Genomic DNA, 19,464 nt, shown 5'->3' with positions numbered 1-19,464 from the left:
TGGCAGGTGGGCCGAGGCAGCAATGGGGTCAATTCAGGGGTAGGTCAATCGATGGGGATCCCATTGCTAAGGGTTTAGGGCCAGGCAGGAGCTGCCAGGCCTGGAATGGAGCTGCATCAACCTACCGCCACCACCCCTCAACTCCACCCTCGCCTTCTACAGGCAGCACACCCCGCATAAAAGCCAGAATTGCTGAATCCCTGAGTAGAGATCCATTATCTTAGCCTACTCAGCACTCTCCCCCACCATTACCAGGCCCAATCTCCCTAACCAATGTTCTCCCGTAACCCAAGCTCCAGTCCCTGTGCCTTACCCAGAGAGGGCACTGGATTGGCAACAACCCCAACTCCCAACCATCCGTGTGCCAGCTCGAGGACAGGCCCAACAAACTAGGACTCTGGAAGAGAAAGGAAAGGAACGTGCCACCTTGTCCCCGGGCAGCAGCCCAGGGAGCTGCGCTGCTCTATGGCCACCAGAGGGCGCGCGCGCCCTCCCAGAGCCGAAACCACGACGGCGGCGGCAGCAGCGGGCCTGGCGAGGCTAACCGACGATAAGGGATGAGGGTGCGGTCACTCCCAGCAGGACTCCCCCGAAATGTAGTCGCATTCTGGGCGCGGACTCAGGCTCCGAAAACAAAGGTCTCAGATGCAGCCCCTCGACCTCCACCAGGGCCGCGCCCCGCGCTTCGTTCTTTGACTGACTGCTCGCGCGCCCTCTCCTGGCCGCTGAGAGCACTACGTTCTGGAGGAGCTCGGCTGCGGGTGCGGGTGGAGGGAACTGGATTTACCGGAAAGTAGAGAGGGGCAGGGGATGTACAGCAGGAGTACTGGGTTGTAGTGGTTATCGCTGGGTGAAAAGGAGAACCGGGAAGGTACTGAGAACTACATTGGATGTGCAGGGTACTGGGTGGGTATGAGGAGGGCACTAGTGGCCACTAGGCAGGTACTGGGGACAGTGAGTCATCCCTGGGAGATATTAAGGGGAACCAAGCCTAAACTAGAAGGAGGGCACCACATGGTTACTGAGTAGTAACTGGGCGAGGGGCTGAATGGATATTTGAAAATACTGAGCAAGCACAGGGGGAGAGTGGATAACAACCAAGAGGGTACTTGGAAGTACTGGCAGGCCCTGGGAAGATACTGGTTGAGTACCAGAGGCACTGGGTGGGAACCGAGAAGGAGGTGGTCATTGGGCCCACAGTGGGAAGCACTGAGTGGGTTTCAGGGTACTGAGGACATGGGCATTACTGGTGAGAAGAAGGGATACTGGTAGACATAGGATGAGTACTGGAAGTCACTGGGCTTGCACTCATCCCCTGGACCAGGACAGCACTCCCCAGCAGTACCTCTGTGCTCCCTCATAACAGCCCCTCGAGCCAGAATCATTGTGCCATTTTCACAGCCAGGACTTAGATCAGAGATGTCCCTTGGCCAGTGAGAGTCTCCTGCCCTGACCAGAACCTGTTCCTGATTTCCTGGCCAGAAGTGGGGGGAGTACTGCACATGGCCAGAGGACAGAGCCCTCATATTGTATACCTCCCCCAGATGGAGAGGGAAGTAAAGACAGGTCAGCTCCTCATCTCTAGAAAAATAAGGAGCCCCCTCCTCAGTCCCTCCTACCAGGCTTCGGCCTCCTGGCCCAGCTTGCTGGCTGCTCGGCCGGGAGGGGCTGCCAGGCTCGGCCTCCTGCCCACTGCGGGGCGCCGGGGGAGGGCGGCGCGCGGCTCGAGATGCCGCGTTGCCATGGAGATGCTGCCGCATCCTGACTGCTCCTGGCAACGGGGTCCCGCAGCCAGGCAGGCGCTCGGCGGGGACCCCAGGGAGCGGGCGCGCCAGGCTGCCCAAGGCGCCGCCAGACCCCCGAGACACGGATACGAATCCCCCACCCACAGATACCCCTCACTCATACTCCCACGGCTCACACATGTACACAGGCTCCCCAGCTGCAGCAGCCCAGGCGAAACTGCAGCCCAAGCCCGCCCTGCAGCCCCTACTCATTAATTCAGCAAACATTTGCCGACCGTCTCAGTGCCAGGCGCGAAATGGCCACTGCGGCTGCGGCGACGAGTCACACGGGGACGCAGCGTCAACCCCCCCCCCCCCAACTCACAGCCCACAGAGGAGGCAGACACAGAAATAGTGCGATCAATACTGTGACCCCAACAACAGCCACCCGCTGACTGTGCTAAGCCCTCTTCATGCAGCGTCTCACCCAAACTGCACTACTCTTAGGAAGCACTGTGAGAACCCCTTTTCACAGATGAGTAAACTGAGGCATGGAGACCTCACTTATTCACCCGATGCCACATAGTGTGGCCACTGGGATCTTAACCACTTCCCCACACTCCGCCTGCAGGGAGTGTTTCCAGGGTAGAGATGAGGGAGGACCCAGCTCAGCTGGGGAGGCAGCAGGGAGAATTTCAGACTGGAGCTTGGGGACCTAGGAGAAAATGCAACTCTGCCAGGCTGAGCAACATGAGACACGGTAGGCCAAGAGGCCAGCCCAAGCAAAAACCTAGAGAATTTAGAATGGCAGGCTGAGTGTGTGGGAGAGCAAGGGCAGAAGATGTGGTTAGAAAGCTGCTTGGAGGTTGATCTGGGAGACTAGGTATGCCAGGCCAAGGGGCCTGGACTTCATTTCTAGAGGAGTAGGAAGAGGTGGGGTGCACTGACTGTTGCTCTGGCAACTGTGGGGAGGGGGGCTGGCCCAGAGTGGGGTGAAGCTGGGAGAGTGGGGAACCATGGCCATCATCCCAGTGAGGGACAAATGGATCCAGCCCCTGGCCGTGGGGTCCAGAGAGGAAGCAGGACACCTCCCTCTTGCCCTCCCAAGCAGATTCTTCTGCCTGAACCAGAAACCCAGGGAATGACCCCAGAGCTAGAAGTATGATAACGTGGGGACTTCGGGAGGGCAGCAAATAATAACATGCTTCAGAATGAAATGACGAAAAGACCAAGGCTAGACCCCTGGAAGGACTTCCAAGAGGAATAAGTTTGAGTTCCTGAGAGAGGCCAAGGAATCCTTGAAAAGAAAAGAGCCCCTCGCACATATGGGCATGGAGCAGACAAGCTGTCCCTTCCAGACCCCTCCTGCCATGGTTCTTCCTCCCTGGCCTGTCCAGCAGATCGTGTCTGGGGCACCCCTCTGAGGAGACACAGTATCCATCCCCTAACCACCCCCCACCAAGGTTAGCCTAATTTTTTCCCTTCCATGGATTCAGGTCATTGCTCCCTGTCCTCTCTCTGAGGCGCCACGGAATGTGACTAATTCCCTCCCTTCATTTACAGGTCCTGTTACCTGGGAGGTATTTATAGCACGACAGCTTCCCTCCCTCCCCAGCGACTCAGCCGCTCTCCCCCCAGGCCATCTCTCTCCCACTCGGCCAATCTTTGACTCCCCTCTCTTCTGCCACCACTCCACCACCCCCTGCAGCTTCCCCCCACCCTGCCATTCCCCTACAGGAAGAGAGGCAGGCTCAGGTGGGAGGGGGCTAGCCCAGCAGCGTGGCCTTTCTGAGTGGAGTGCCGCCCGCAGTGGGGGATGCCCCTCGCCTCTTGAACACCCCAAATAGCAACTTAGGGGCCAGGCTAGGGGGACGGTGACAATTGGCCAACCCTTCTGTGATCTCACCATGCAGTCTGATACTTATAATAGGTAGCAATTATTGAGTGCTTTTTATTATAACCTCTAGTTTGCAGATAAGGAAACTGAGGCTCAGAAAGGCCAATGACCCCCTTCAGGTCTGTATAGCTGGGGTGGCGTACTCCTACACAGCCGCCCTCCAGAGCCCTGCCAGGTGTGTGGGAATACTGGCTCCAAAAGACAGGTTGGGTGGGGTAAGGACTCAGGGATGGCTAGGGGGATGCCTGACCAAAACATACCTCACAGAGCCAGCAGCGTCCCCCCACCAGTCACAAGCCATGGCTGATCTGCCCAGGGGTTGTCAGAGAATGGCATCAGATGGAAGTTATGGGGCTGCAAGACACTGCCAGTCCCACACAAATCTCCTTCTCCAGGCAGGGGTGCTGAGGAGCTGCAGTGGAAGGCCACATGCCTAGCCAAAGACCAAAAAGAGAGCCCTGTGTCAACAGAGGATGAGTGAAGAGAAACTACAGCAGAAGGGAAGGAAGTCAGACCCCAAGAAGGACTTACAGGTATGGAGAACCAGCTGCCCTTTCACATCCTCAATCTCACAACTGCCCCCTTTTCATAGCTAGGAAGACTGAGATCCTAAGAGATGAAGAGACTGGCTCAGCTTTTCCCAGATCCTCTGACCAGAAATTCCACAACACTGATAAAGTGGCTTTGTCAAGATTTCCGGGAGATGGGAGGGAATGGAGGAGGAGGCTGAGTTCAAATCCCAACCTTGTACTCACAAGCTTGGTGACATAGAGCAAGCAACTTGGCCTAAGACTTGATTTCCTTATCTGTAAAATGGGCTGACATCACCTGCCACTCATAAGGACTCAGAGAGGTGAAAAGGGCAGAGCATTAAGCATGGGGCCTGGCACACAGTGGGAGCTCCAGAAATGTTGGCAGGTAATACTGTGGTTTGTATTCCCCCCACCCCCTACTGCTTCCTTCTTTCTCAGATCTGAGCAAAGTGGCCACATCTTTTTCCTGAGCCTAGGGCAGCCTGAGGATAAGGGCTGTGCTTCTACCATCAGCCTACCACAGACTATCCTTGGGACCACAAGATCCCCAGGCAGGCTGCTATTGGGAAAGAACATTCACTGCTATCATTGTTTTCATTATCATTGCTATATCATTCTCTGTGGTTGTAGCCCCATCAGCACTCACCCAACTAGGCTTTTGGTTCCCACACAAACCCTATCTGGGGGGTCATGCTGGGTCCAACAGCCTCCATTGTACCCCCCTTTACCACTACGCCCCACCATGGGGTGCCAGGAACTGGCCTGGAAGAAGAAAGACCCTGAGTCATTCTGATTCCTGCTTCAGGAAGCCAGAGCTGACAGTAGCCTAGCCAGCCCCTCCAAGAGAGACATCAAGGGCAGAGCTAGATCCCTGGAACTCTCCAACAGCCCAACCCAGGGACTGAGCACAGCAGCACCAGAAGCCAGATTTAGGAGGCGAGGCTAGTGGTTGGGCCCTGACAGAACAGGAAGTAGCAGCGGAAGGCATCTGTGAGCATCCTGGTGGATCTCCATCACCCTGGAAGAGAGGGAGCCTCACCCAAGTTACAGCCTCACACAAGGCTACAGACTCAAGAGAGGTTCTGTCAACTGCCAGCCGTCACACAGCACATGGTAGGTAGGGGCAGGCATACCTGCTCAGATGGCCACATCTATTGATCCTCATGTCCTGAGTGGACAGCCAGGCTCAGGGCTTCGGTAGGGGGAATGGAAGCAGCCAGCAGCCCTGTCCATGCTGGCAGATAGAGAGTGGGACCAGGTATCCCAGGAGATTGGGGACAGAGGTCAGGGAGTCAGGTAGTGGAAGTGAGGCACTCTGGGCAGCAGGGCAGTGCAGTGGGTGCTGCCTAGGACTGAACATCACAGGCTTTAGTCATCATCCTGGCTCACCCAAAGACCCCTTGGGACCTTGGGCAAGGCCCAGCATCTGAGTCTCAGTTTCCTCAGTCATGCAATCACAACTCTAAGCGCCAATGTACCCCCTGGCAGATCTGAGTCAGGCCTTCCCAGGCATACCCACAGTGCCAAGAGGATGAGGGGCTAGCGAGGGGTCTGCGCCCAGGCGACCATCCCTTCCCCACCCATGGGCACCTAGGGTCCTCGAAGAAGAAACACGGTGTATACAAATAATTAAACAGAAGAATTGGAGTGATTAGGGCAGATGATTATTGTCAAATTATGATTTATCTTGTAGTGGAATTAGTATTCCCCCAAAGGGCCCGGCGTGGCGCGGCGCCCGCCACGGCCCGTGATTAATCGCCGTCTCCAGAAGGTCACCTCCAGCCACTGCAGATTAACTCAGTGGGGAAACTTCTTTCCGTAATTCAAGCTGTTGTTCCCACAACCTGTCATCCGCCGCAGAAAAGGACGATTTCGTCAGGGAGCCCAGGGTGGGGGCCGTCCGCTCCCGGAGCCCCTCCCGGCTGTGGACATGATATATGGTGCGTCCCTACACGGGTGACCACGAGGGGGGGCAGCGTCCGCCATGGGGTGGGCAGCAGGAGGCAGGAGTAGGGGGAGCGTGGGGGGAATGAGGCGCCGCCAAGCAGAAGTAGGCTGTGAGAGGAGAGAGAGCACGGGCGGTGGCAATTAGGAAGAAAATTGGATTTTTCAGCGTCCAGAGGCAGCTGGGATCTGCAGTGTGCGGCTCAGCCACTCCCTTCCCCAAGGCACACAGGCACCCAGCTCCAGCCAGGCAGGGACTCCCCAGGAGGGACAGAGGACAGGGGGACAATGGACCTCCTTCTGGAAGGTAGGAGGTGTAGAACCAACAGACGGCAAAAAGAACCTGGTCAGGCCTGAGGCCGGGCCCTGCAGAGCCCTCCAGCGGAGAGCAGCTTTCCTGACCAGAGCTAGAGCCAAGATCCCATTTCACCAGCAGGAGACACTGCCAAAGCCACAGACTCAAGTCACCTGGGGCTGCAAATCATGGCCGCCTCTGTCTGGCAGCCCAGAACAGGTCTAGGAGGGGGCTAAGGATCTGTGTCTTCTTGTGCATGGAGAACAGTGGGGACAGAGCCCCCCACCCCTGCCTCCTCATCCCAGCCTCTGCCCATGCCTTAGTTGCCTGAGTGAGAGGGGGTGTGAAAGCACAAGTGCCTCCCCTCCCTCTATCTCATTTACCTTCCATTCAGGCCTGCTGGTCTTAGGGGACTGGGGATGGAATGTCTTGTGCCCATAGTACAGATGAGGAGACTGAGGTAGGGTGACTTTCTACTGTGCAGCCGCCCTGGCTCCCCAGCACCCTCACCTCCAAGCTCCTTCAGTCTCTGCCCTTTTGAGGTCCAGCAGCTCTCTCCAGTCCAGCCCCCGCCACTCATCCTCCCCATCTCCAGAAACATACACGGTGCATTATTCTTTCAGGCCTCTCAGCTTTGCACATTCCTGAAATGTGCTTCTTGTCCCCAGATCTTATCTGGTAAATTTCTCTTCACTCTCAATCCAACTCATTTGTCCCTCCAGGAAGAAAGGGTGCCCCCCAGGCCCACTGGGAGCCCCACCCACATGAGGACAGATCCCCTTGTGCAGGAACTGTGCTCTCACTGGCCTCTCCCACCAGAATGGGCGCTCCCTGTGGGCCTCCTACATCTATCCCGCTGTGTGAGCACAGACCCAGCCTGAGTACTCAGGAAACCATTTGGAGGGTGCCAAGGGCTCAGGGGTATCCACTCCACTCCCTCCAATCCCCAAACCATGCTTACCAGAACCCAGGCCTGAGAGTTGAGAGGCAGAGGACAGAGGTGGGGGCCCCTTGCTGGCTGGCGCCCTCGAGGTCCAAAGGCTTGTTTTCAGTTGAGAACAGACACATAGGTCCAAAGGCTTGTTTTCAGTTGAGAACAGACACATGTATTATGTATACCGCGGTTTGCTCAGAACATCCTCTGGTCTGAGATATTTAGAGTTGTGAAGACCCAGAACTATTTGGGAGAGAAAATCTATTTCTTTCCTTCTCAGGAGTGAGGGTAGGAGAACAACTCTCCCCAAAATCATTGGGACTAAACACTGGCATTTTCTTTGGGTGATGGGGGACTTTACATCCTCTGCCGGGACTGTCTGGCAGGCACCACCCCCCTAAGCCTTTGGCTGATGGTGATAATAAAAACTCTCATTTCTATTACAGCTTACTTTCAAAACACCCTTTGCTGCATTCACTTACTAACTCTTCATAGACAAGCCGAAGAAACTTGTTAACCCCATTCCACAGATGAAGAAACAGACTGGGGGGCGGTAGCAGGTGACTTGTCCAAGGCCAAGGGTTTTAAGCAATGGAGCTGGCTTTAAGTCTAGGGAGATTAATTCTGGTCCCACTCCTCACCCAGTCTACCCTGTGGAATCATGACCTCCCCACACAGGCAGCTTCAAAACCTTTACCCCTATCTTTCCCCAAGGCCCAGGTTGGATGGGACAGGGCAGGGGAGAACTCTCTTTCTGTAAGCTCTCAGTCTATAAGCCTAGTTCATAATCCTAACCATGCCCTCACCAGCTATGGAAGCTTAGGCTTTACCTGTTTGCACCTCCACCTGCTCATCTGTAAAATGAGTTTCCACTGTGTAGGGCTGTTGTGAGGATGAACCAAGGCTGGGGCCTGGACTGGCAAACAGTAAGTCCTCAACAAACGTGAGTTGGGCTTGTTTTTTCATGTTCACCATCTTACTGGTCTCCCGTGGAGGAGGTGGAGGAAGCTGATAGCATCCGCATTTCCCAGAGAAGGAAACTGAGTCAGCAGGGCTTCCAGCAGGCAGAGGATATTATCAAATAAATGATCCTGAAGGCCAGCTTAGATTCTGCCCCTCCCGTTTCAAGAACCGTCCACTGCCCCGTGCCCATGGAATACAGCACAAACACACAGCCAGAGCACCCTGGAGCTTCTCCTCTATTCCTCAGACACTGCTGGTTCCTGCCTCCCAGCCTTTGCCCAAGCTGGTCCCTCTGCCTGAAGTGCCATTTCGCTGCTAGCTCCACTTCTGTTACCAAAATCTTTCAAGGCTCCCCTGAAGGCCAGGCCCTCCAGGAAACCACCCCCAACCTCCAGCCCGCTAGGGGCCCTGGTGCCACAAACCACCTCGTCCCCCAACTAGGTTTTCTGAACCCCCTCCCGGGTCGGCAGGGGCTTCCCAGTCTGACCCTGGGCGCTTGGGCGGGACACACGGTGTCTGCCCCGGACCCCGGGGGAGAGGGAGGAGGAGGGGGCGCACAGCCTGCCCCCCAACCCTACACCCTCCAGCGCCGCGGCCCCGTCTTTGATCCGGCTGCCTCAGCGCCCCAAACCTGATTGGCATCGAATTACGCCGCGCGGCGGAGGGAGATAATGGCGGGAGGCGCGGCAGACATGAAAGGGGGGGGCGGGGGCGCAGCGGCAGTCCGGGCCGTTGTTAATGACCCAATAAAAAGGAAGAAGGGGGAGAAATAACCCTCCCTTCCATCCCCGCCCCCAAGACAGCGGCCGGTGCACACAAAGCCGCCGCCGACTCGGAAATTACCGCGGCTCAGCCCAGCGCAGCGTGACTGGAGGGGGTGGGCTCACCTGGCGGGCGCGGGAGGGAGGGCGCCCAGGCACAGCCGCACACACAGTCACGCAGACGTGCACACACACTCATCCTGTCTATACTATTTTTATATTTTTTCCATCGTGCAGTTTTTGCATTCGTCGTGACTTCTGAAAAAAATATTACACGAAAAGAATTTTCCTGATTGCTGAGAAATCTGGTGCCCACCGTAGTCCCAGCCCTCAGTGACTCGCACACACCGTGTCCCATATGCGCACAGATACAGTTAAGACACAGACTCACTCAAGTGACACACAGGTACTGACACACAGACGACGAACATACCATCACATGCACTGTCACACCTAAGGTCACTTGCAGAAACATACAGAGCTGTATGGACACACACCCAGCAGGGTGTGCAGAGATGCTCACATAGACACACCCAGAAGCTGGGAAAGAGACAGACATGCAAAGGTATACACACTGAGACAAATGAGGAGGCAACTCACAGAGACATACAAACACATCACAAGATCATGCAGAGAGAGACAGGCAAATTGATACATACTGAGCTCTATAGACAAACACAAACCTACACAGAATCCCAAAGACACACACACACACAAACAGACCTGGGACACGGAAGCACACACAGTTAGTTACACATGCATCCACACACAAATCGCCACCCCAACAGTCTCTGGGACACACCCCATGCCCTCAAGGCCACACATTTCACACTCGCTCACATGTGTTCACTTGTGTTCAAGTGAGTTCGGGAGGACCAAACGCTGGGTTGACCCACAGCAGAGATGATGTGGGGTCACTGGGACACAGAGGCCAGAGAACATGGCAGTGGGGGAAGAAGCAGGGGCGCAGCTGCTTTGAATCCATGAGGCTGGGGCAAATGGTTTTAAATTGTCAGAATATCAGTTGAATTTATCTCACAAATGGAGTTCAACACCTCTGCCATGGGACTGTGTACTAAATGTTGGCTGCCATTACCACGTGGACTCCCTTAGGGGCAGCCCAGACTCTCCACTGCACCTCTCTCCACTACACACACACACACACACACACACACACACACACACACACACACACACACACACACACACTTCTTTTGGCTACCAATCTTTTTACTGCCAGAAAGTTCCCTCAAATCTAATCTGAGTCCCTCAGGCTGTAAACTAAGCCCAGTTCTGGGAATGCAGAGGGCTAGCCCCTCCAAGGAGCTTCTCTTGCTCCAAAAAAACAGCATTCTGAACACTAGGGGTTCTAGGGGCCAGGTGGGTCTCTGTGGGGGGGTCAGGCTCTGGGTTAGGCATGCTTTGCTCTGCTGTCCGATTTCAAATCCCAGCTCCACCATGAACCAAGTGTACAACTTGGGCAATGACTGGTCTCTCTGAGTCTGGGTTGCCTTCACTGTCAGATGGGTTAACAGCATCAGCATCTAACACAGGAGGCTGCTGGGAGGATGAAACAGCTCTCAGGCTGAGCTCACGGACCATGGCTGAAGCTGTTAGTCCATGTTGGGGTCAGAGGTGAGAGGTCAGGGTGCATACTCCCCACACACACACCAGGACAAAGGCCTTCACTGCAGCTCCTTCTTAGGTGCACAAGAGGACTTTATGAGCCAAACCTCAAGGCCTAATTAATGCGATTAATCACAAGCCCAGCCATGTAGACCATGGGGACAGCTGGGAGGGAGGGTCACAGTCAGCTCAGTTACCCAAAAGGATGGAGGGCCAGGAAACAAGATTCTCAATGACCTCCCCTTCTCCCATCACCCTCAACCCAGTCTAACCCAGCCCTTGCTGACCAGAGCCTACCTCTCACCCCAAATCACTGAGGAAGTCCCTTCTCATGTCTAAATTCAGTTTCTCCTGCTGCAGCTCAGGAAACACATGAGATTTGCAGTCAAAGTCTCAGTTGTCCCTAGATAGGCAGGTTAGAACAGCTGTGATTGGTCTCTGGGAGGCTGGGCTGTATAATGCTGGGTTTGATGGTGGTGAGCAGGTTGAGGCAAAACCTCTCAGAGCAGAGCGTCTGGCCCTGGAGAAAGGCAAGAATAAAGAAAGGAGCTAGTGACAAGGAGGGAAAGGCCCCCTTCTTTCTCTAAGGGGCCTGTGTATATGACCCTGCATGAGGGAGAAAGGGTGGAGGTGGTCGAAGGCTCTGGCCAGGGCTGCAGTGGGAGGGGGCAGCCCACTCAGGCAGGGGCGCTGCCGCGTTATAAATCACCCTCGACTCAATTAGAGCCTGTGAAAGGTTGTGCACACCCAGCAGAAAGCGCCGAGCTTGGCGGGCAGCCAGCTCCCTGCAGGGGGTGGGGGCAAGAGATCTGGTGTGTGCCTATGTGTGTGCACATGTGTTCATGTGCCTTACTGTGCAAACGTGCTTGCGTGTCTTTGTGCGTGTGTCTGTACGTACACCTGTTTGTGCCTGTCTGTTCTACATATGCATGTGGGGTGGGGGGTGAGCACATGTGCCTGTGGATTCTTGGGTGTGCAGTATGCTTGCATATCCTGTGTGTTTGTCACAGAGTGTGTCTGTATGTACCTGTTTGTACCTATCTGTGCTGTGTGTGGATGTTGGTGTGGATGTCTTCATGCCTGTGTGTACCCAGGTGTGAGTGCATATGTTTTTGACTGTTGCATGCCCAGGCCTGATCAGTTGAGCTAGATGTGGGGGTGGGGGGATGTTCTTGTGTCAGGGAAAAGGCTCTGTATTTAGGGGGAGATACAGATACATGGAAATACGGAGACCGTGAGAGCTGGCCCAGGCCAGTAGGGAGTCTGTGACAGGCCGGGGGTCCAAGATTTCAAGAGAATGAAGGTCTGTGCACTTCTGAGGACCTGCCAAAACTGACCACCTCCAAACCTGAGTAAAGAGGCTGGACACCAGCAAGCCATGGATGGAGGAGCTACCCTAGGGCAGCCAAGGAGCAATCTGGAGTCCCTCCCTCCCTCCCTCCCCCCCCAATAACTAATGGTGATGAGCAGTTACCCTGGGCTGGGTGCTTGGCTAAATCCTACATTTAGGTTATCTCACTGAAACATGTGCTATTAGAATTCCCACTTGGCAGATATGGAAACTGAGGCTCCCAGCTTGCTCACAGTTAATAAGTAATAAAGCCAGAGTCTGAACCTGGGTTTGTCTAATTCCAAAGGTCTTTCCACCTTCATTACGGCTTCCCCGGGGGGTTCCCAGTTGTCACACTCTAGGGAGGTGGGGAAGAGAGTCTGTGTGAGTATGTGTGGGTGGGTGACTATGCCTCCCCATCTGTCTGCGCACTCTCCGAACCCCAGGCAGCTGTACCCCCAGTGCCCAGCACACAGTAGATGCCAAAAGAAAATATCTATTTGTTGGCAAGAGTAAGGAGGCAAGACATCCTGTCCCACTCTGAGGCTGAGTAACTGGCAGAGGTGTTGGGGTGGAGGGGAGTGACTGTGACCCCTCCCCCTGCATGGATACTGGCCACCTCTGCTTCCCTCCCAGGGAGGGGGCACTGCCATGGGCCCCAGAGAGGGCTGGGAATAGGGGCTGAGGGTTTCCCAGAGCCAGGCTGGGTCCTGCCTCATCTTCACCCACACCCAGCAGTGGGACCACCTGATGTGTCTTTAGACCAACACCATGTCTCACCTGTCCCTTCTCTACCCAAGCCACAGACAAAAACTTTCAGACCCACCCATGTTCCCTGAATCAGGGCCCCCATGGGAGAGGTCTGCACAGGCACCATTAGCCAGGAGCCAGTTTAGGCCTCGACTTAGTCTCCCCCATATACAATGATATGTGTTTGTGAGGGTGCAGGGGGGGATCTAAACCACTGAGTCCTGGGCCTCCTTGCACAGCCTGGAGAACCCAGCCAGGCAGATGGCCCTCAGGCTCCAGATCCAACAGCCTGCCCTTCATGGAGAGTAGACTGCAAACCCACTGTGGGTTCAGCTTCTCTTCTGCCCCAGATACCCAGTCTCCATAAAGGATCCTCCTTCCTCAGCCTCCTGGGAGACCTCCTCCCTGAATCATGTTCTGTTCCCTTTTATTGACCAGGTGCCAGAAGTGGGAGGTGGATGGGTGTCCCTGAGGGCAGCCTCCAGGAGGAAACCTAGCCGTGTGCCAAACATCACCCTACATCTTCTGCAGGCCCCTGCAGGCCCCACATCTGGAACCATTTCAGGCAGGAGAAGCACAGGACTGAACTGCCCCTCCTTTGATGCTAGGGCTATGGGGAAAGGTCATGCCCTTTGAGGGGTTGAGGGTCACAATGCATGGATGACACCCCTCCTGAAGATAGGAAAACAGAGGTGGGGGAGGTGGGAAGAGCAGGAAGGGCTGAGATCTGGAGGAGAAGCAGTTCCTCCAACCTGTAGGATGGGGGTTGACTCCAGAAAGGATCCAGAAGACGACCAGCATTTTAATCCTGGAGAAAAGGCCAGAGCCAAGCTTCACTCTCGCTAAGCCTCAGTTGCCCCGTTGGTAAAGTGGGAATATTACTTCCCACATAGGATTTTGGGGAGGATCCAGAGTTACAGGATGTTTCAGCATGAGGCCAGCACATCAGTTAATGCTCAGGAGTGGGTGGAAGCTTCTATTGTTGTTATTATCATTTTGATAAAACATAGCTGTTTCCCACCAAAGCTCTCCATCCAGCTGAGGAGACCAGGGGGAACACCCCCATCAGTCAGGAATCAGACACTGGATCACTGGGAGGGGAGGATCCTGGAAGTCTGTACGGTCAAAAAGAAACTCCCAGAGGAAGTAGCCTGGAGTTCATCCTTCAGAGATGAGAGAGTCAGGCAAGCTGGAGTGGAAGAGAGAGGGCATCCCAGGGGGCACAAGGGCTTGAATCAAGGCCCAGAGACAGGAGGGCACTCTCAGCACAGGTGGGCCTGATTGTGTGAGAAGCAGACAGGTCAGCTGGAGTGGAATGGGTATGGGAGCTGGCATGAATTAACCAGGGAGATGAGTGAAGAGAGGGGACCAGATCATAACTGCACCTCTCTGGAAGGACTCTCTGCCCTGAGGCCCACCCTACCCCCACCTGCGCTGCATCCCAAAGGAGCCCTTAGGATCTGCAGGAGACCACAGACACCCACCCCAATGTATTCCCCCCACCCAGGGCTCCGAGAAATCAGGTGGCTGCTCTGTTTATTTATTCCCCTGTTTTTTTCCCTTTTCAGGAGACGATAATTATTCAGATCATCGCTGTGATTTACTCGGCAATCAGAGCCGCTCGATGCGGTGGCCGGGGAGCCGAGACAGACGAGCATCGCCAAGGAGGACGAGGCCGGGGGCTCAGCCCCCCTCCCTCGCATCCGCTCGGCCTTTGTTCTCTTTGAGGTCTGCACCCACGCTGCCTGGAGGGCAGTGGAGGCGCCCACCCCATGGACACAGCAGCAAGCTCAGAGTCTTGGGAGCCAGTGTGCACACGTGTGCGTCCTGGGGAGGGGAGTGTGGAAGCTCTATTTTCCTCGGTGCTGGGCTGAGAATGGTGGAGCTACAGCGAACATGTTTGTGTGTTGGGGAGGGGTGGCTGGGAGTGTACCCCATGCATAAGCATTGATGTCAAGTGGGTAATCGAAATACACGCACCTGTGTGATTACCTGGGGCCCCAGGTATATCTGTCTCTGCAGGTTTGTTCAGAAGTGCAAGAGGCAGGTGCCCAAACATTTGTATTTTAGGCACATAGCAGAAAGGGGAGAAGGGTTGGGGTTCCTGTGCTGAAGCTATCTGAGGTGATCATTGTTGGGACAGGGGCTGAGTTCTAGTTTGGTCTTTCAGACAACGCTAGTAGGTGGGGGTGGGGGGTCGGGTTGGAGGACAGTGTTCGGTTCGCATCCAAATTCGGAGTCCTTCTGGTCAGTGCTAGGGGCCCCAGGGGTCACGTGGATACAGATGTGGCAGTGTACAGGCGTGTGTACACACGTGTATCCGCAGGCCTGCGCCCCCTCTTGCCCGCCGGCTGGCGCGGTGACGGTGACCTCATTACCGCCTCCGCAAAGGCCCCTTGAAATCCCTGCGCCGTCGCATTTGGCTGCTCTAAGTGATGGGAACGGCCTGCGCTTCCTGATCAATCGCTTAAAATTCAGGGTCGGCTCGCTCGCGGGAGAGGGCTGCCTGCCAGCCCCACGCACTGCGCTCTGCCGCCTCCCCCCCACACACACACACACCCTCCCTGCTTTGGGATGGGGGGTGCTGCAATACTGCCGTATTGGAAAACATCCCCGCGCTGGCTGGGGGGCCCGGTGGGGCCAGCGCTGGAAGCCGTTCCACTCGAGCAGATGGCTGTGAAACTTTGGCGGCGAGATAAATTGGGTCTGACGGCGTGAGGCCGGCTCACAGATGGGCGGGATTCTCACGCCGGCCCCCACGTCCGGCCCGGCCGCGGGCAGGGCGGGCGCCACTCAGAGCCCCCTTTGGGCATCCGCCGGGCCAGCAAAAGCCTTCGGGGGGCCAATAGCCTCTCTCTACCGGAGGTGTCCTCCATCACACTCCTTCCGGCCCCAGATCTCCCCAGAGACAAGCCCAAAGGGAGGGGCAGCCCCCAGCCTCCGCTGCCTGGTCACCTCCGCCAAGCTGGCAGCTGGGCTTTCCCCCTCCTCTGCCATCCGCAGAGGCCTGAAGCGTGAAGGTTAACAGCTGGGGGGGAGGCTGCGTCTCCTTCCCTCACCCCTTCTCTGCTGCAGCCCCGCCCACCTGCCAGCCCTGGGGATGTCGTAAACAGGCTGTGAGGTGTGTGGGATGGGCGGGGGGGGGGGGCGGCTGAAGAGAGGGAGAGAAGAGAGCCAGACAAAGAGAGGAAGTGAAAATGAGCAAGAGGCGAGGAGAGACCTAAGCAGAGACCGAGGGACAGAGAAATCTAGAGACAGACACAGGCAGAGAAAGAAATGAAAACGAAGATGTAGAGATAGACAGAGATACCCACAGAGAAAGGAGAAAGGAGGGAGGGACCTTAGAGCCAGAGAGGAGACACACAAAGAGAGTGGGAGGAAGGCGAAGGATAGGATGAGGGGACGGAGGAGAATCAGGCGGGGACAGCCTCGGGCTGCAGGTGATCGTTGTGGGGGTGGGGACGAGCAGAGGTTGGGGAGCAGGGCGCTGCCCTGGGCTACTCCCGCCCCCACCATTAGGGCCACAGCCCAGAACAAGAGTGCCGCCTGCCCCTGGCCGCGCTTTCCATCCCAACACCACTTTCCCGCCTCGATTTCCCGGGGAGTGCGGGTAAAGGAGGGGAGCTGCACAGCTATCACTCTGCCGCGGAGCCCCTGTCGAGCCGACTCCCTGGCGCATCAGTCCAGTGGGCAGATATCGATCTGGCCTAGCCAAGCTCAATACCCCGGCCTGCAGCCCGCTCTGCAGCGGTCCTACAAAGAAAAGAAGGGGGCTCACTCCCCGGGCCGCCCCCGCGGGGATTCTGTGCCATAATAACCCCCCGAGTCTGGCGCACTCGCCCCCGCCTGTCCCCAAGCAGACCGACTCGGCGGGCCAGGCACCCTGCGGCAGGGGGATGGCCCGGGTGACCCTCAGCCCCGCCTCCCGCAGGGCTCGAGAGCCAGAGGGAAAAATCTTTGCAGAGTTGATGAAGTTGGAAGTTTCATAAAGGGCGTGAAGGAGACAGCCAATCAGCGAGTACTCATTTACATGGGCTCTCTGATTGGCTCTCAAGGTGCCTCTTTAGAATGTTACTTTGAAACCTTAAAAAACGGTGAGAAAAGTCCCACTGATAAGACAGAGGCGGAAGTTCTTTTACGACCCCCGAGGCCAGGCTCTGAAGGGAGGTAGAGAGCTTAGATATGGTCTCGCCCAACTCTCATGATACAAACGTCCAACTTGAGGCTGGAAGGTCAGAGAGACGGAGATTGGCTTGAACCCCGGCGCTAGGTTTGGCCCAGCACCCAGCCAGGTGAACCTCCGGATACCCAGATGTGTAGCCAGGGGTCATTTCAGACTGGAGGTAAAGAGGGGAGAGGGGCTGGCCTGCCTTGCAGGTGACAAGCCTGTGGTGCACAATGTCTTGTCTTGTCTATGACAGGACCAGTGTGGGTGTATCACCAAGTTTTGTGAGCCTGAAAATAATGCAGCTTCAAAGGCCCAGTTGGCTCCCCCAGGCCAGTCTGATCTGGAGTCCTAGACAGGCACACATGAATGCATGGGGCCTAGAGGAGTGGGTTTGCTCTGTGCAGAGACTGGGACCAGGACACCCTAGCAACCTAGCACTGTCCTTAGTCCACACTTCTGGGTCCAGCAGGCCCATAGTTACTCATGGGGAGGGGAGAGAGGTCTGGATATTGGTGGCTGTGAGTAGAGAACCAGTTTCTGTCCTGAGGCCTCCACCCTGCCCTGCCCTCCCTCTCCTGCCCAATGCTGGGAAAAGGGTCCCCTGGGGTTTCCATTTGCAAATCTGGCCCAGCTTCCAGGCCCACATCCCTCCCTGGGGCCGAGCACTGATGACTCAGGCCTGGGGGGAGGGGAGGGTGTCTAAGGGAGGATGAGGGACAAGTGCTGAGTCTGTGACTGAAGCTGAATAGAAAGCCCCTCTACCAGATGCCTATGGTAAATCAGGGTACAGGTGGGAGAATTCACTCTAGTGGGGCTCTGACCCCCAATCCAGTTCTTTCCTAGTGACATAGCCTAGAGACATAGCTCTGTCACTCAACTCCAAACAGCCTGAATCCAGAGCCTGAAGTATATGTGAAAGAGAGGCAAGGCTGCGTCCTTGTGTGACAGGTTATGCATACACCTCTGTGGGATTTGGGGCAGCAGCATTAAATGCTGGGGCAAACACACCTCATTCACAGAAGACTTAGGGACCCCACAGCTGATGCTCTCCGCCATCTGCCAAGCCTCAGAGCTCAGCCTGCTGATGTGCCAAACTTGCTGTGTGTCTCTGAGCACAGTTCACACATCTCTGAGCCTCAGGCTTCTCTATAAGTCCATGCTCTCCTGAACACACCATTCCTAGGGCAGGCAGCTGCAGAGAAACCCTAGAAACAAGGTCAGAGTCCAAGAGGGGCCTGAGAGGGCCTTCTCAGAAGCCCAGCTGGTTCAACCTGTGGTCCAAGAGTCCAGTGGGACAGAGACAAGATTGCCAAATCCCACGGTTCCACCAGTTCTCAGAATCTCATCTCACCTCTGCCTTCTTGCCCATCTCTTACATAGCAGGAGGCTGGGTTGAGTCTGAAGCAGGAGTGGGAAGCTGCATGTGCATGTGTGTGTGTGTGTGTGTGTACATGGGGAGGGTGCAAGAGCCCCCCTCTCCTACCCCCACCTGCTGCCGCCATTGCACTCTGAGAAGCTGAGATAATCCCTCGCCATCTGTCTTGTGTTGCTAACCCGCTCAGCCGGACAGCTGCCCGGGCCACAGTTCTGCAGACAAGCGGGTACAGGGCACTGGGGGAGCTAGCCAGTTCTAAGGACCTACCAGCAGGGACACTGGGGCCTTGAACCCTAGTACACCCCACCTGCCTGGCTCTACAGAGGGAGAAAGTGAGGGCAGAGAGAGAAGCGGAAGGACTTGCTCCATTTCTGCCTCTGACCATGGGAGGAAACAGAGGAATGGAAAACATTCCCTGGTCTGGGGCTAGAGGGGGATGGACAGAATGATCTACTGACTTACGTTCCTCTGAGCCCTTCACACATATATGCACACATATCCCTCTGATGGGAGGAGTATAGTAGGGACACGTCAGGCCTTCTGGACCCGGGGAAGGCGAGGAGTCATCTCCCCAGCCTCTGGCAGGCCAGCCTCCAGGCCTCCAACAGGCCAACTTCCCAGAGCCAGGAGGAAAACACAGGCTCATAGGATATCTGGTGGGGAGGCTCTGCACCTCAAAGTCTCATGACCATCATAGTCCCCACTGTTCTGATGAAGAGACTGAGGCTCAGAGAGGGAAGTGACCCTCCCAGCTCACTCCAGTGAGTAGAGGAACTGGGATTCAGACTCAGGTATCAGGTTCCAACAGCACTAGCTCTGTGCCCAGATCTATCTGTCCTACACAAAAATCAAGTATCTCACCCTGTCTCATCCCCCCTACCTGTAGCTCTCCTCCCATGGGGCTCTGAGGTTCTGTCAGCCAAAGCCAGGCAATCAGACTCTCAGCACAGGCAGACAGGTGTCAAGCCGTGGCTAGCGAGGCCCGAGGAAGAATGAAGCCATGGAGCTGAGGGTGGCCCCCGACTTACCCACTCCCTGTCAATCATCTCTCACCTCCCTCACACAGACAGCATGCTTCCACATACACACACGCTCTGATATAGATCACACATGCTCATCTGGTTACACAAACAGGTACTCACACACAAAGTTGCACATAAATAC

At 55.9% G+C, this 19,464-nt stretch overlaps 1 protein-coding gene across 12 annotated transcripts in view; it reads right to left on the bottom strand.

The window, feature by feature from the left end:
* PSD2 (pleckstrin and Sec7 domain containing 2) overlaps positions 1 to 19,464 on the bottom strand; it is a 130,663-nt gene that overhangs the window by 91,538 nt on the left and 19,661 nt on the right. Inside the window, exons 1-2 of one of the 12 annotated variants that reach the window (XM_074360762.1) lie at positions 8,158 to 8,963; positions 7,355 to 7,472 (exon numbers count right to left, since the gene is read on the bottom strand). The exons of 8 other annotated variants lie outside the window; for them this stretch is intronic. The gene's annotated coding sequence lies outside the window, so the exon portion shown is untranslated. Of the gene's footprint in view, positions 1 to 313; positions 333 to 3,881; positions 4,055 to 7,354; positions 8,964 to 19,464 lie in introns of those variants that run through there. 3 more of the 12 variants (XM_074360760.1, XM_074360761.1, XM_074360765.1) reach the window with 3 other exon arrangements.

The sequence above is a fragment of the Camelus bactrianus genome, chromosome 3, assembly GCF_048773025.1.
Source record: "Camelus bactrianus isolate YW-2024 breed Bactrian camel chromosome 3, ASM4877302v1, whole genome shotgun sequence".
Lineage (NCBI taxonomy): Eukaryota > Metazoa > Chordata > Mammalia > Artiodactyla > Camelidae > Camelus > Camelus bactrianus.
Note: the sequence above shows the minus strand (reverse complement) of the source record. Positions and strands in the feature narration are given on the sequence as shown.